Source organism: Staurois parvus, unplaced genomic scaffold, assembly GCF_062004578.1.
Source record: "Staurois parvus isolate SC_StPar_1 unplaced genomic scaffold, SC_StPar_1.0 ptg001229l, whole genome shotgun sequence".
Classification (NCBI taxonomy): domain Eukaryota; kingdom Metazoa; phylum Chordata; class Amphibia; order Anura; family Ranidae; genus Staurois; species Staurois parvus.
In genome coordinates, this window is record NW_028319025.1 from 20494 (window position 1) to 36112 (window position 15619).

Consider the following 15619-nt stretch of genomic DNA (forward strand, 5'->3'; position numbering starts at 1 on the left):
CGTCATTCGCAGCCTCGGCTGTCAATCACCGGGTCCCCAGCCAGTGACTCCCTGCCGGCACCTGGTGGGATGATCAACAGAGGAAAGACCAGCACAGATCTCCCTCCTGCCAGCGAGGACATGCTGCTTTGTATCTCAGCACAGCATGGCTCCCGAGTAACACAGCACACAGGTAACCCCTTGTTCCCCTGTCACCTCCTGCACACTGCTTTGTATGGCTCTGTATAGCAGCATGTGTACAGTGAAACGCACAGCACACAGTTAACCCTTTGATCTCCTTCCTTAACCCCTTCCTGCTCAGTGCCATTAGTACAGTGTCAGTTTTTATTAGTACTGACCACTGTATTGGTGTCACTGGGGATGTCAGGCGGGGACACAGGCGGGAGAACAGGCGGGGACACAGGCGGATGAAAAGGCGGGGACACTGGTGGGCGAACAGGCGGGGACACAGGTGGGCGAACAGGCGGGGACACAGACGGGAGAACAGGCGGGGACACAGGCGGGAGAACAGGCAGGGACACAGGCGGGCGAACAGGCGGGGACACAGGCGGATGAAAAGGCGGGGACACTGGTGGGCGAACAGGCGGGGACACAGGTGGGCGAACAGGCGGGGACACAAGTGGGCGAACAGGCGGGGGAACAGGCGGGGACACAGGTGGGCGAACAGGCGGGGAACAGGCGGGGACACAGGTGGGCGAACAGGCGGGGACACAGGCGGGCGAACAGGCGGGGACACAGGCGGGCGAAAAGGAGAGGACACAGGTGGACGAACTGACAGGGGTTCTACCCTCTCATCCCCCAACCAAAAAAAAAGCTGAAATTTCAGATGAATATTAAATACATTTTTACACCCAGAAAACATCCAGAGACAAAACTCGCCCGGGGCAGAGCCGGACACCCTACCGGGAAATTACCGTGACAACGATCAGCCAGGAAATACCCCGAGATGTCCCATACACAGCAATGGGAGGACGACCTCCAAATGTCGATCAATTAAAAGGTTGAGTGAAGAATTAGAAAAAATAAACATTTGTACTCAGAATGTATAAAACTATAAATGAAAGAACAAAATAATAATAATAATAGAAATAATAATAACTCCGATATTAATACCTTTTTTTTTATCTCCACGCAGATTTCTCTCCCCGGAATCCTCTCCTCTCCTGATAAGTCCTCTGACAATCTGCAGCTGAAGGTTCATTGACAATCAGAAAGAGAAGTTTGTTACCCAACCAAACCAAAACCAGAGATTGTGAAATGTCCATCAACCCATCCCCTCCCCCCCCCCGCACCGCCCCCCCCCCCCGCACCGCTACGCTTCATTCAGTCCTGATATCTCTCTTTAGGAGTATTTTATTTGTAGTGACTTCCTAAAAGTCTAATAAATTGTATGTGATAGATATATAGTGAAGGAAATGTGTATTTGCTCCCCTGCTGATGTTGAATGTTCGCCCCTCACATAGAAATGAGCCAAAATCCCTCCTGGGATGTGTGCGAACCTGGGGGCCAACTCCAGGAAACATCTGACCTCTGTGATGGCCAACAAGGGATTGGCCACCAAGTACTAAGTCATGTTTTGTGAAGGGGATCAAATCCTTCTTTCCCTCATGAACATGCAGATCCGTCATCATTTGTTAGACGCATTTCTGCTGAATTTGTTGTTGTATTCTGTCTCTCAGTGTTACACCGAACATTCCATTGTTAGACCGATCGTTTCTGTGTGAGGGGTGAACATTCCATTGTTAGACCGATCGTTTCTGTGTGAGGGGGGAACATTCCATTGTTAGACCGATCATTTCTGTGTGAGGGGCGAACATTCCATTGTTAGACCGATCATTTCTGTGTGAGGGGGAACATTCCATTGTAAGACCGATCATTTCTGTGTGAGGGCAAACATTCCATTGTTAGACCGATCGTTTCTGTGTGAGGGGCGAACATTCCATTGTTAGACCGATCATTTCTGTGTGAGGGGCGAACATTCCAGTGTTAGACCGATCGTTTCTGTGTGAGGGGCGAACATTCCATTGTTAGACCGATCATTTCTGTGTAAGGGGCGAACATTCCATTGTTAGACCGATCATTTCTGTGTGAGGGGCGAACATTCCATTGTTAGACTGATCATTTCTGTGTGAGGGGCGAACATTCCATTGTTAGACTGATCATTTCTGTGTGAGGGGCGAACATTCCATTGTTAGACCGATCATTTCTGTGTGAGGGGCGAACATTCCATTGTTAGACTGATCATTTCTGTGTGAGGGGCGAACATTCCATTGTTAGACTGATCGTTTCTGTGTGAGGGGCGAACATTCCATTGTTAGACCGATCATTTCTGTGTGAGGGGCGAACATTCAGCATCAGGGGGAGCAAATACACATTTCCTGCATTGTAGATAGATAGATGGAGAGATCAATCGATCGATAAATAGGGGGAACTGATGGAACATTTCAGAACATCTCTCCTATGTAATGTCGGCAGATAGTATGAATACAATCGTTCTCGGGATGGACACGCTCTGCTCGAATGTTCGATGTCGGAGGAATAATGAGACCATCTTACTCTTATCTATGACACGGATTTTGCTCTGAAAAAAAGTTACAAAATTTTGGGGACTTTTCTAATGACTTCTAGAACGATCTGATCTTCATGTCATCCATGACAAGACAATCCTGATTTCATGTCACGCACAGCCCACCTCACCCTGGAGCAGGAGATATGGAGCATGGTTGGACTCGCTGTGCCGTTGGTTTATGTCCGGATGTCGTTGTCAGGTTCCATGACTCGTTTTCTTAGATTCGATTCTTCCAGAGATCTCCATCTGCATTCATTTCCTTTATGTCTTTGTCTCCAGTTCATTCTGTCCTCTCAATATCCCCCTTTGCAGTCACCCATTGAGATGAACTGACGGGTGAAAGCCAGAGTGGAAGAACTCCTCCCCAGCATCCCTTTACATGACCATGCTCCTCCCTGCTGGCCAATGGGTGAGCAGACTTTAGCTGTGCTGAATAGTTACTTGATTACCGCTCTAGAGGCAGATCCAATAGAATGTAATCATCCGAGTGTTTGGCAGACCACACAGATAATTCTACAACTAATGCAGTGGGCAGAGAACTCCCTGCAGCATGCACATCTAAAAGGTGTCTGGTGTTGTGTTTTTTTACTTTTGGAATCAGCAGAAAGCTGATGTATCGCACCTAAGCACCCATGTGATTGAGGCCTTACTTTGGTGGTCAGTGTAGAAGTTACCCTTTACATTGATCCTGAGTGTAATGGTGACCCCAGTGACAGTGCTGTACCTTGTTAGGGTGTCAGAAGCATTAGAGGTCCCCCAGGTTTCTCACCTATGTAGGTTGAGGGGTTCTGGGATGTCTGTGAAGAAAACAGGTTTTGCACTTTTCTTCTGGATTGATAACACCTGAAAAGGGTCCACATTTTACAGGAAACCGGCATCCTGACTGTACATGTGTGCAGGGCCCTTTCCATCCAGGGGGGCTGTCTATGGTTCAGGGGTCCTTCTCCGCTGCTGCAGGAGCTGTGTGTGAACATGACCCAAGAGAGTGTCTACTCAGACCTCAAGAAGAGGCGATCAGACCGGCAGTTTGTTTGTCCCAAAGATGGGTGTGAAAATATGGTGAGTCTGTGCAGAGACGGGCTCAGGGACTACGAAGTCCGGGTAGTCAGGGCCTGGGGGAGGGGCTGTAACAATTTGATACAATGTCACGTCTACTAGTCATCGGGGAGCGGAGGGTTGGATACAATGTAACCTCTTCTAGTCATCGGGGAGCGGAGGGTTGGATACAATGTCACCGCTTCTAGTCATGGGGGAGAGGAGGGTTGGATACAATGTCACCTCTTCTAGTCATCGGGGAGCGGAGGGTTGGATACAATGTCACCTCTTCTAGTCATTGGGGAGCGGAGGGTTGGATACAATGTAACCTCTTCTAGTCATCGGGGAGCGGAGGGTTGGATACAATGTCACCTCTTCTAGTCATCGGGGAGCGGAGGGTCAGATACAATGTCACCTCTTCTAGTCATCGGGGAGCGGAGGGTTGGATACAATGTCACTTCTAGTCATTGGGGAGCGGAGGGTTGGATACAATGTCACCTCTTCTAGTCATCGGGGAGCAGAGGGTTGGATACAATGTCACTTCTAGTCATTGGGGAGCGGAGGGTTGGATACAATGTCACCTCTTCTAGTCATTGGGGAGTGGAGGGTTGGATACAATGTCACCTCTTCTAGTCATTGGGGAGCGGAGGGTTGGATACAATGTCACCTCTTCTAATCATCAGGGAGCGGAGGGTTGGATACAATGTCACCTCTTCTAATCATCAGGGAGCGGAGGGTTGGATACAATGTCACTTCTAGTCATTGGGGAGCGGAGGGTTGGATACAATGTCACCTCTTCTAGTCATTGGGGAGTGGAGGGTTGGATACAATGTCACCTCTTCTAGTCATTGGGGAGCGGAGGGTCGGATACAATGTCACCTCTTCTAATCATCAGGGAGCGGAGGGTTGGATACAATGTCACCTCTTCTAATCATCAGGGAGCGGAGGGTTGGATACAATGTCACCTCTTCTAGTCATTGGGGAGCGGAGGGTTGGATACAATGTCACCTCTTCTAATCATCAGGGAGCGGAGGGTTGGATACAATGTCACCTCTTCTAGTCATTGGGGAGCGGAGGGTTGGATACAATGTCACCTCTTCTAGTCATCGGGGAGCGGAGGGTCGGATACAATGTCACCTCTTCTAGTCATCGGGGAGCGGAGGGTCGGATACAATGTCACCTCTTCTAGTCATCGGGGAGGAGAGGGTACAATGTCACCTCTTCTAGTCATCGGGGAGGGGAGAGTCGGGTACAATGTCACCTCTTCTAGTCATCGGGGAGGGGAGGGTTGGATACAATGTCACCTCTTCTAGTCATCAGGGAGTGGAGGGTTGGATACAATGTCACCTCTTCTAGTCATCCGGGAGAGGAGGGTCGGATACAATGTCACCTCTTCTAGTCATCGGGGAGCGGAGGGTTGGATACAATGTCACCTCTTCTAGTCATCGGGGAGGGGAGGGTTGGATACAATGTCACCTCTTCTAGTCATCGGGGAGGGTTGGATACAATGTCACCTCCTCTAATCATCGGGGAGGGGAGGGTCGGATACAATGTCACCTCTTCTAGTCATCGGGGAGCGGAGGGTCGGATACAATGTCACCTCTTCTAGTCATCAGGGAGTGGAGGGTTGGATACAATGTCACCTCTTCTAGTCATCGGGGAGGGGAGGGTTGGATACAATGTCACCTCTTCTAGTCATCAGGGAGTGGAGGGTTGGATACAATGTCACCTCTTCTAGTCATCGGGGAGGGGAGGGTCGGATACAATGTCACCTCTTCTAGTCATCGGGGAGGGTTGGATACAATGTCACCTCCTCTAATAATCGGGGAGGGGAGGGTCGGATACAATGTCACCTCTTCTAGTCATCGGGGAGCGGAAGGTTGGGTACAATGTCACCTCTTCTAGTCATCGGGGAGAGGAGGGTTGGATACAATGTCACCTCTTCTAGTCATCGGGGAGAGGAGGGTTGGATACAATGTCACCTTCTAGTCATCGGGGAGCGGAGGGTTGGATACAATGTCACCTCTTCCAGTCATTTTATAGGACAGTATATATAGTACTTTGTTCCATGTTGCTGGGTATTTACTAACCCAGTTATGAGGTCCATATGGCCCCGCCCTCTGCTTCTGCTGCAGGCGATCTGACAACAGCTACGAAGGAGATGGCTGATTCAGAGCTGCATTTCTCCTCGGCTGTGAGCATTTTCCAGAGACGAGCAACACAATTGTAAAGCGGACATGTTTGGTATCTATTCACTCAGCATTACATCATCTTTTATATATAACAAACAAATTGGTATTATATAGTGTTTGTGTGAAATAAATTTCATTAAAGTTTACCTTTTCACAAAAAATTGTGTTTGAAAAATCACTGCGCAAACACCGTGTGACACAAAAATATTGCAACACTCACCATTTTGTTCTCTAGGGCCTCTGCTAAAAAATATATATAATGTTTGGGGTTCTCAGTAATTTTCTAGCCAAAGAATACCGATTATTACATGTAGGAGAGAAATGTCAGAATTGTCCCGGTAGGGAACTGGTTAAAGTGAAAGGAAAGCTTCAGCTTTGAAATAATCCCCGGTGATCCTGTTATGTAGGTCCTTGTTCCGGCACTTCCTGTTAGAGTGTGACAACGCTCTGTCCTTGTCTCCCAGCTGTGCTCCTGCGTTGTCACCCTTTTACATGGGCTTCTGATGAAGATTACAAGCAGCCAGCACAACTACACAGACATGGTCCACTGTTGTCACCGTCAGGAAAGCCGCCCTGAGGAATGCCATGGAGCCACGACTGGAGTGGATGTAGACTGGAAGCAGGAGATCAGCAGCCCTGAGATGTCAAGAATAAAATGAGGGAAAACATATCTTATTGAAGGTCATTATTTATGGTACGCGGTGCCAGTTATGTGGAGTTCACATTTGCTGCAAGAACTGCGGTGAATTTTCTGGTTCTTTGTCCAGGAATTAGTAACAGAGAAGACACAGAAGTGAGAGATCCCTTATCAGATCTGTTGGTTATTTAGGGAAGCTGGTGTCAGGAGGCGGCCAGCAGTGTCACCATGGATGGTATCAGATAGAAGTGCGGCCGTTTATTCGCTGCGATGTTACACAACAAACATGTGACTGAGAAGCCTGATAAGTCTGAAGGTGTGAAAACTAAAACTGAACATCAACAGCCTCCCCCCTCCCCCGGGGAAGGTATCTCCATCGTCCATCAAATATATATATATATATACAGTGTCTGCCAGAAGTGAGTCCCCCCTCCCCCCCGGACTGTATACAATGTATATATATACAGTCAGGTCCATAAATATTGGGACATGGACACAATTCTAACATTTTTGGCTCTATACACCACAATGGATTTGAAATGAAACGAACAAGATGTGCTTTAACTGCAGACTGTCAGCTTTAATTTGAGGGTATTTACATCCAAATCAGGTGAACGGTGTAGGAATTACAACAGTTTGCATATGTGCCTCCCACTTCTTAAGGGACCAAAAGTAATGGGACAATTGGCTTCTCAGCTGTTCCATGGCCAGGTGTGTGTTATTCCCTCATTATCCCAATTACAATGAGCAGATAAAAGGTCCAGAGTTCATTTCAAATGTGCTTTTTGCATTTGGAATCTGTTGCTGTCAACTCTCAAGATGAGATCCAAAGAGCTGTCACTATCAGTGAAGCCATCATTAGGCTGAAAAAACAAAACAAACCCATCAGAGAGATAGCAAAAACATTAGGCGTGGCCAAAACAACTGTTTGGAACATTCTTACAAAGAAGGAACGTACCGGTGAGCTCAGCAACACCAAAAGACCCGGAAGACCACGGAAAACAACTGTGCTGGATGAGCGAAGAATTCTTCCCTGGTGAAGAAAACACCCTTCAGAACAGTTGGCCAGATCAAGAACACCCTCCAGGAGGTAGGTGTATGTGTGTCAAAGTCACCAATCAAGAGAAGACTTCACCAGAGTGAATACAGAGGGTTCACCACAAGATGGAAACCATTGGTGAGCCTCAAAAACAGGAAGGCCAGATTAGAGTTTGCCAAACGACATGTAAAAAAGCCTTCACAGTTCTGGAACAACATCCTATGGACAGATGAGACCGACATCAACTTGTACCAGAGTGATGGGAAGAGAAGAGGATGGAGAAGGAACTGCTCATGGTCCTCAGCATACCACCTCATCAGTGATCATGGTGGTGGTAGTGTCATGGCGTGGGCATGTATGGCTGCCAATGGAACTGCTTCTCTTGTATTTATTGATGATGTGACGGCTGACAGAAGCAGCCGGATGAATTCTGAAGTGTTTCGGGAATATTATCGGCTCATATTCAGCCAAATGCTTCACAACTCATTGGACGCTTCACAGTGCAGATGGACAATGACCCAAAGCAGACTGCAAAAGACACCAAAGAAGTGGAATGTTCTGCAATGGCCAATCACCTGACCTGAATCCGATTGAGCATTTCACTTGCTGAAGACAAAACTGAAGGGAAAATGCCCCAAGAACAAGCAGGAACTGAAGACAGTTGCAGTAGAGGCCTGGCAGAGCATCACCAGGGATGACACCCAGCGTCTGCTGATGTCTATGCGTTCCACACTTCAGGCTGTCATTGACTGCAAAGGATTTGCAACCAAGTATTAAAAAGTGAAAGTTTGATTTATGATTATTATTCTGTCCCATTACTTTTGGTCCCTTAAGAAGTGGGAGGCACATATGCAAACTGTTGTCATTCCTACACCGTTCACCTGATTTGGATGTAAATACCCTCAAATTAAAGCTGACAGTCTGCAGTTAAAGCACATCTTGTTCGTTTCATTTCAATTCCATTGTGGTGTATAGAGCCAAAAATGTTAGAATTGTGTCCATGTCCCAATATTTATGGACCTGACTGTATATTTATATATATATATATATATATATATATATATATATATACACATTATCTCCCAGATGTGAGTCCCCCCTCCCCCGGACTGTATCCAACCCTCCGCTCCCCGATGACTAGAAGAGGTGACATTGTATCCGACCCTCCGCTCCCCAATAACTAGAAGAGGTGACATTGTATCCGACCCTCCGCTCCCCGATGACAACACATCGACACCCACAATGGATTGACTCAAATGGGCCCCAAATCATTCCCTTTGGTTATTATGGATGTTCCCAATGACACTTTTATTATTGTTATTATCACACGGTGTCGGCTCCTCTGTCAGGTCATTTAGGGCTTTGCTTGTAAAGGTCTTCACACATGGTTCTAGTTGGATTCATGTGTAAATCCCAGGTGAAAGTTGGGTGACTCCCCTGTGAAACATTCTAAATCTCTCAGCATTCTGGAATTCAGTGACTCTGACTCTGTGTGTGTGTGTGTGGGGGGGGGGATGGGGGGGTGGTGATCTAGAGCTCAAAGTTCAGGGTCACTTACCTAAAAAACACAAATAAAGCTTTCCCATAAACCTGATGAACATCGCTCACATTTAAAGGGCTTTTTAAAAGACCTTTTTGGGTGTCTTTCAGGCATTTGTATGCTTGTTTTTGATAATTTTTGTATTTTTGTTTACTATAGCATTTTTCAGCTTTGTTTTTTTTTATTAGCCAATAGAGAGAAATATCATCTTTTTCATGATTGTTGTTATGTTTTTCAGCTTTTTCATCTACTTATTGTTAATAATAATAATAATTTTTTTTTTATATGCGTATTATTATTTATTTATAAATATATTATTTTTGTTAGGGCTAGGGGTTATTTAGTTTTTCATTATTATTATTATCATTAATTTGATTTATTTAAGTATTATTTATTTATTCATTCATTTATTTATTTATTTTGCTAGGGGTAATTTATTTGTTTATTATTTATTTAGTCATTATTATTATTATTTATTTTATTAGTTTAGTTACATATTATTATTAAATTTTATTTATTTAATTAGGTATTATTTATTTATTCATCTATTTATTTTGCTAGGGGTAATTTATTTATTTATTATTTATTTAGTCATTATTATTATTTATTTTATTAGTTTATTTACATATTATTATTACATTTTATTTATTTAATTAGGTATTATTTATTTATTCATCTATTTATTTTTCTTGGGGTAATTTATTTATTATTTATTTAGTCATTATTATTATTATTGATTTTTTTTAGTTTATTTACATATTACAATTACATTTTATTTATTTAATTAGGTATTATTTATTTATTCATCTATTTATTTTTCTTGGGGTAATTTATTTATTATTTATTTAGTCATTATTATTATTATTGTTTTTTTTAGTTTATTTACATATTACAATTAAATTTTATTTATTTAATTAGGTATTATTTATTTATTTTGCTGGGGATAGGGGGTAATTTATTATTATTTATTCAGTAAATATTATTTTTATTTATTTATTTACACATTACATTGTGACAACATGCGCAGCAATGCACAAACCGCGGTTTAATACGTCGCGCAGGTTTTCAATGCTGTTTGATGCGTGGAGTGGATTTCTATCCTTTGTAGCCAATGAAGAATGTTTTTAAATGGCATTTTTTGCTCCATTTCCTCTCCCTGTATCACCTTTATCACCCCCCCCCCCCCCCCCCCGCCATTTGCGTGAAGAATTAAAAATACCCCGCTGATGTTTTCATTTTGCTGTACATTTATATTTGGCAGCAGAAGTTCCTGTTCCTCTTCTGCACCGCGCAGATTATGTTGTTGGTTGAGTGTTGTTACATCTCGCAGGAAGAAATATGTAACATTTATCTCCAGGAACCACCCCGACCACTGTCCCCGCACTACCATCTGACCAGCCAGTAGGGGGCAGTGTGCCAAAGACATTTCCTTAAAGGGACCTACACTGAAAACTGTCAGAGCACACAAAGTCCATTCACACAGGGGCCCCCCCGAACCCCTCGGGCCCCTCTGTTTTTAGTCCAGGTTCCCTTTCAATGCCTCAGAATTGTTGCCCCTTTAATGACATGTGCCTGGAGAGGGTTGTAGGCACTCGTTATCCCGACTGTCTGTGCCCCGCTGATCCCCCTACATCTACAGATCTGAATGGTTGAGTCCACAATCTCTGCAGTCTCCAATGATGCGAAGCACCCACAATGCTCCTCTTAGCCAGAGACCATGTGATCTGTTGCCTCGGCTTTGGGTCACACAGGGAAGCCGGGGATCTGTCATTTAGTGCCCCCCGGGGGGTTCAAATGTTCTGATTAATTCTTCCAAAAGCTTCCATAACCCAACAGTTAGAAAAGTCTATAGGATGCAGAACATTGTATTACATTGGTGGGAGGCTCTGGATGGGGGTGGGTGTCACTGTGGGGGTAGATGGGGGCTCTGTAGGGGGGGGGTGGGGGAACTGTGGGGGTAGATGGGGGCTCTGTAGGGGGGGTGGGGGAACTGTGGGGGTAGATGAGGGCTCTGGATGGGGGTGGGTGTCACTGTGGGGGTAGATGGGGGCTCTGTAGGGGGGGTGGGGGGGAACTGTGGGGGTAGATGGGGGCTCTGTAGTCTGTAGAGGGGGTGGGGGGAACTGTGGGGGTAGATGGGGGCTCTGTAGGGGGGGTGGAGGGAACTGTGGGGGTAGATGGGGGCTCTGTAGGGGGGTAGGGGGAACTTTGGGGGTAGATGAGGGCTCTGTAGGGGGGTGGGGGAATTGTGGGGTTAGATGGGGGCTCTGTAGGGGGGGTGGGGGTAGATGGGGGCTCTGTAGGGGGGGGGAACTGTGGGGGTAGATGGGGGCTCTGTAGGGGGGTGGGGGGAACTGTGGGGGTAGATGGGGGCTCTGTAGGGGGGGTGGGGGGAACTGTGGGGGTAGATGAGGGCTCTGTAGGGCGGTGGGGGAATTGTGGGGGTAGATGGGGGCTCTGTAGGGGGGTGGGGGGAAACTGTGGGGGTAGATGGGGGCTCTGTAGGGGGGGTGAGGGAAACTGTGGGGGTAGATGGGGGCTCTGTAGGGGGGGGGTGGGGGGAACTGTGGGGGTAGATGAGGGCTCGGTAGGGGGGTGGGGGAATTGTGGGGGTAGATGGGGGCTCTGTAGGGGGGGGTGGGGGGAACTGTGGGGGTAGATGGGGGCTCTGTAGGGGGGTGGGGGAATTGTGGGGGTAGATGGGGGCTCTGTAGGGGGGGTGTGGGGAAACTGTGGGGGTAGATGGGGTTTCTGTAGGGGCGGTGGGGGGAACTGTGGGGGTAGATGGGGGCTCTGTAGGGGGGGTGGGGGGGAACTGTGGGGGTAGATGGGGACTCTGTAGTCTGTAGAGGGGGTGGGGGGAACTGTGGGGGTAGATGGGGGCTCTGTAGGGGGGGTGGGGGGAACTGTGGGGGTAGATGGGGGCTCTGTAGGGGGGGTGGGGGGAACTGTGAGGGTAGATGGGGACTCTGTACGGGGGGTGGGGGGAACTGTGGGGGTAGATGGGGGCTCTGTAGGGGGGGGTAGGGGGAACTGTGGGGTCTGGGTTCTCTCCAGGAGACTAGGAACGTTTCAAGAGCACAGTGGGAGACTATATATGTATATATATATATATTTTTTTTATATTTTTTTTTTATTGAAATATATTAAATGCGGCCAAAATTGTAGCATTTCAAATATCTGTCAATATATTTGGGAAGAATATTGTTGGAATATATTTTTGCTCGATGTGGTTTGTTCGGCCTCCTTCCAGACTGAACATGCTGCGTTGGGGTGGAATGTGAGCTCAGCCAATCTCATCCTGAATGCTACCCACACCGGCAGATGGAGGATTCACGGAACGCGTCCGACACGCGCACTGCACGCTCACCGACGCACGGAACATCAGGTGTGTGATAACGTGAACCTCGTGTCATAACATACTTTCCGCTAAAGATTCACAGAAATATCGTCTTCCTCAGAACACACACAGCAGATTTCCATTGAAGGAACAATTTCCGCTCTCAGGGCGGCCGGGACGCATTTAGTCAGAAAGATGTGAAAAACTCCCTGCTGCTCTTATCAGAAAAGTGAAGGGGGGGGAGGGGGGTGTTACTGCAAATTCCGCCCCCCCCCCTTCCCCTGGGGAACACACACATATACACCTCTCCAGGAGCAGTGTGCATTGTGGGTGATGGCATTTGCAGGTTTACCCAGAAGCCTTTGCTGCCACCTGAACGGACTTCCTTTCTGTGCTACACGATAAATGAAAAAATATACAAGAAATAAATAGTATTAAGGAGGAACTCCACCTTTACTATCAAAAATATATATTTTGAAAAGGTCGGAGTAAAAACCCAGAAACCTTTCTGCTGTTGGTACAATGGGGATGGCTCCTTGGGTCAGCAGATCTGCGGGAGCAGCATGGAGGACGCTAGTCTGTGCGGGGACACATGGAGGTTGGAGAACACGGAGTGTGGTGGTGGGGGAGGGGCAGGGAGCGGAAGTCTAGCTTGTAGCTCCTGGACACCACATCTCTTACCTGAGCATCTGAGATGTCTGCTGACCAAGTGACCCCAAAGGCCAACAGACATCCCCCCCACTTTAGGAAATGGGGGCTTCCCCTTAGGATGTATAAGAGGACCTATCTGTAGGTTCGGGGGATTAGGGGCCCCAGGTTTGTGACTGAACTGGGCCCCTGGCTTAGGCCTGATCTTGAATCCTGGGAGAAAAGAAAGGAACTCTTCTGGTCTTCGGAGGTGGGAGGAGTCTTTCCAGCTTTTTAGGCCCCATTTATACTAGGAGTAGCAGGAACACACATTCCCACACGCATTTTTTTTGCGCATTTCATAGGTCATCACTATCAATGGGCGCCCTATGCAGGACAAACGCACCAAAGACACTCCGGCACCTCTTCAGGTATTGAGCTTCACAAGGTTTCTTACAGCACATTTGTCGCACCACAAAACACGCGACCGCTAGATGCGCTTGGCGTGCTAATGACAATTAACGGCACTGCAACCGCAACACCCTTGTAGCCTGTCTATTGCGTGTTTCCAGAATGAGCACAAAAATGCACATTCCTGTATGTCTCTGTGCGTGTTCCCGGAACTCCAAGGTGTACATGGGGCCTTAGGCTTATTGGCCGGCATGTATGCTGGAAGTAGTCATGGGTGTGTGTGGGGTCCGCCTCTGCGGGCTCAGCCTGTTTGGGGTCCGCCTCTGCGGGCTCAGCCTGTTTGTGGTCCGCCTCTGCGGGCTCAGCCTGTGTGGGGTCCGCCTCTGCGGGCTCAGCCTGTGTGGGGTCCGCCTCTGCGGGCTCAGCCTGTTTGGGGTCCGCCTCTGCGGGCTCAGCCTGTTTGGGGTCCGCCTCTGCGGGCTCAGCCTGTTTGAGGTCCGCCTCTGCGGGCTCAGCCTGTGTGAGATCCGCCTCTGCGGGCTCAGCCTGTTTGGGGTCGGCCTCTGCGGGCTCAGCCTGTGTGGGGTCCGCCTCTGCGGGCTCAGCCTATGTCGGATCCGCCTCTGCGGGCTCAGCCTGTTTGGGGTCCGCCTCTGCGGGCTCAGCCTGTGTGAGATCCGCCTCTGCGGGCTCAGCCTGTGTGGGGTCCGCCTCTGCGGGCTCAGCCTGTTTGGGGTCGGCCTCTGCGGGCTCAGCCTGTGTGGGGTCCGCCTCTGCGGGCTCAGCCTATGTCGGATCCGCCTCTGCGGGCTCAGCCTGTTTGAGGTCCGCCTCTGCGGGCTCAGCCTGTGTGGGGTCCGCCTCTGCGGGCTCAGCCTGTGTGGGGTCCGCCTCTGCGGGCTCAGCCTGTGTGGGGTCCGCCTCTGCGGGCTCAGCCTGTGTGGGGTCCGCCTCTGCGGGCTCAGCCTGTGTGGGGTCCGCCTCTGCGGGCTCAGCCTGTTTGGGGTCCGCCTCTGCGGGCTCAGCCTGTTTGGGGTCCGCCTCTACGGGCTCAGCCTGTGTGGGGTCCGCCTCTGCGGGCTCAGCCTGTGTGGGGTCCGCCTCTGCGGGCTCAGCCTGTGTGGGGTCCGCCTCTGCGGGCTCAGCCTGTGTGGGATCCGCCTCTGCGGGCTCAGCCTGTGTGGGGTCGGCCTCTGCGGGCTCAGCCTGTTTGGGGGTGATTTCTGTGGGATTGCCCTTTGTGGGCTCAGCCTGATTGGGATCGGCCTCTCTGAGATCAGCCTGTTTGGTTATGACCTCTATGGGATCGGCCTGTTTGGGGTCGTTCTCTGTGGGATCACCCTTTGTGGGCTCAGCCTGTGCGAAGTCAATCTTTGTGTGATTGCCCTCTGTGGGCTTAGCCTCTGTGGGATTGATCTCTGTGGGCTCCATCTCTGGGTAGTTGGTCTCTGTGGGCTCCGCCTGGGTGGGGTTGGCCTCTGTGGGCTCGGCCTGTTAGAGGTCGATCTCTGTGGGATCGCCCTTTGTGGGCTCAGCCTCTGCGGAGTCAATCTTTGTGTGATTGGCCTCTGTGAAATCAGCCTGTTTGGGGTCGATCTCTGTGGGCTCCACCTCTGGGTAGTCGGTCTCTGTGGGCTCCGCCTCTGGGTAGTCGGCCTCTGTGGGATCGCCCTTTGTGGGCTCCGCCTGTGCGGAGTCAATCTTTGTGTGATTGGCCTCTTTGGGCTTTGCCGCTGTGGGCTCCACCTCTGGGTAGTCGTTCTCTGTGGGCTCCGCCTGTGTGGGGTCGGCCTCTGTGGGATCGCCCTCTTCGGGCTCGGGTCTTTCATCATCAGTATCTTCCATGTCACCGCCATCATTTTCCTAAAAAGAGAAGAATGTAATTTAATTCCGGTAATTTATATTTACGCCTCACAACAAACGACCCCAATGACCCCGGGATCCTGGCCGAGGAAATCCATTCAATCTGGGAATAGATGAAGAGATTCTTTCCTTATAACAGGCTCCATTCACAAAGCTCACACCCAGATGAGGGTCTTCATGGTCAAAGTGACAGTTATGTTCAGGTGATGCCAATGAGTTCAGAACCCGATGGTCACATGACTAAAGATCCTTCTCCTGGTGTGAAAGCTTTGTGAGGCTTCCAGATCGAATAATATCTTACTTGTCCATCCTGAGGATTCGTCGGCGGATTGGCGTTGGTTTCTCCTCGCAACAGAAAATAGAACA